We start from the raw sequence: 2357 nt of genomic DNA, 5'->3' as shown, positions 1-2357 counted from the left end.
CAAAAAACCTACAAAAAACAAAAAAAAATCAGAAGCCAAATAAAACAAGCCTCTTATGAAAGTTTAGACAAAATAGTCCTTAGCATTCTCCAACTGAAGCCCACTGTAGCATGATGTGTTAACTATATAATAACTATKCATTACATTTTTCATAAAAAAAGGATTTTGTTAGGTACCAACATGCAAATTAGTTACCTCGAATAATGTAYTATGAAAATAATACATTTCTTTTAAAATAATATTTCTACTATTTTAAAGTCTCACTGTGACTTATATGATGAATATTGAAAGGAAAGCTGCATTCCATGTACAAGCTGAATGTTTTTACAACTTAAATCAAAAAGATCTTTTAAGTAAATTTAGATTTTCCTATTTATTTTTTACTACTACAATTACCACTAAAATATGAGCCAGATAAGAGAGACTGAGCATGCAATGGAATCTCTCTTTGAACAGGAGTATTAAAAAATATTACAAAAGTATAACAAAAATTTTAAACTTATGTCATAATCAATTTATGAGTTGATTAAACATCTACTACAGACTATCAATTTACCATGCTAAACATCTACTACAGACTATCAGTTTACCATGCTGTTTGATTGCTAAATAATTCCAAACTTATCAGAGCACTTTTTGTCAAGGGAACGGCTACTTATCTTTCAGTTTGACATAATTTAATAAAATGATATTTTCTTCTAAATTGTCTAACTGAAACAGATAACACAAATAAGCCATTGCCAATTAAATAGGTAATACAAGACCAAAACACCAGGTATTTCTTTTTAATGAGGACACTCAAGAATTCTCCAGGTCATTTGTGACAAAAAGTWATTTTCTTATTGAACAAGCAGAGAATCTATTTCACTCAAATTGATTGACACTGCTCAAAGGCAAGATATTGACTTTTATTAGCCTCTTTTTAGCCTTTTTTCACTCTCAAAGTCTTCAAATAAATTGTTTCAATTGACACACACAAAACACACACACACAAAGAAATAACACTCCTCTGCCTTGTGATAGAGCCAGGGCTACAAAGAGTAATATTCACTGCAGTCTTATTGCGGGAACTCCAACAGAGGAATAATTCACATTGAATTATTCATTTCAAAGTGCCCTGAAAATAAAAAAATACAGATGAAAAATATAGAAAGAAACAGAGAGAAAAGACGGGGTGGCCAAATGCAGCCCTTACTGGATATCTAGAGGGTTTTCAATACCACTTCCTAACACAGAAAAAACAAAAAACAACACCCCAAAAATTACTTTTTCTTTTTTTCCCCTAAAGCATGTAGTTTAGTGGAAGTGTGTWTAAAGGCTAAAGAAGTAAAGAAGTGACTTTCAAGTAGCTGCCTTTCTTAATCTGCAGCTGGCTCATGTTTCTGTCATTTTTATGGTGCAGTGTGTATGTGATTGACAATGACAGACTGCTTTCTGGCCATTTAGAATGACTTCCTTAAAAAAGAAAAGTCTACAAAACAAGGTTAAAGTTTAATCTTTTGTTATGCTAATTAGGGATACCAAGTAGTTTAAGAACAAATGACAGATGTGTAAGGACCAGATTTTCATAGTTACTGATATTGAAAGCCACCTTTACTTCAGAGACATTTTCACTTACACTGTTTGCCGAGGGCAGTGCTACTCAGTATGAAAARATTTTAGAAGTTGCTCAAATGATTCTGTAAATGTGTACAAATACTTTTTTTCCTAAAATATACAGAATTATGAAGGATATTTGGAACAACRCTTTTTCTTGATTTGTTTCAAGTACATCTGTTCTCTCCCTGTGCATATTAAACCCTACACCCTGCGGTTTAATAGCAATGAAATAGAAAAACAGATTCAGTTATCTTTTGTTAATTAAAGCAAGCCAAAACTCAGAATGTGACAGGATGTTACCTTGGGTAGATATGTAAGAGAAACAGTATGCTGATATATTTCTTGCTGGGTTTTTGATCAGTTTGAATTCTTGTAACTGTAAGAATCTCTGATAAAATTCTGAGAATATGAATGGAGGCAGAAGTGACCCAGTACAGAGAAGAGTCCTGAGTAGAGCTTACACTCAGCTCTAGTTAACTTCCTATCATCTCCTGCAATGAAAAAGGTTCAAAAGGAAATCTGAAAAAAATAATTTCAAAACACAGCTTTTTTTTGCCTAAAATTTAAGTAAAATTCCTTTTTTCTTCTCTCTTTTTTTTTTTTTTTTTTTTTTTTTTTTTTTTTGAAGAAATAACACTGGAAATATGTAGGTTCTGTGACACAAGAAACAGTATCTGCTGATAACTATGCTGTCCTTTCAAATGCCTCCTTTTGAAGAAGGRTAATTTCTTTCCTATAGTTGAGACTATTTTCTAATA

This window comes from Malurus melanocephalus, unplaced genomic scaffold (assembly GCF_030028575.1).
Source record: "Malurus melanocephalus ecotype Western Australia unplaced genomic scaffold, MMel_1.1 scaffold_195, whole genome shotgun sequence".
Classification (NCBI taxonomy): Eukaryota; Metazoa; Chordata; class Aves; order Passeriformes; family Maluridae; genus Malurus; species Malurus melanocephalus.
The sequence above is the reverse complement of the archived record's forward strand: the minus strand, read 5'-3'. Positions refer to the sequence as shown.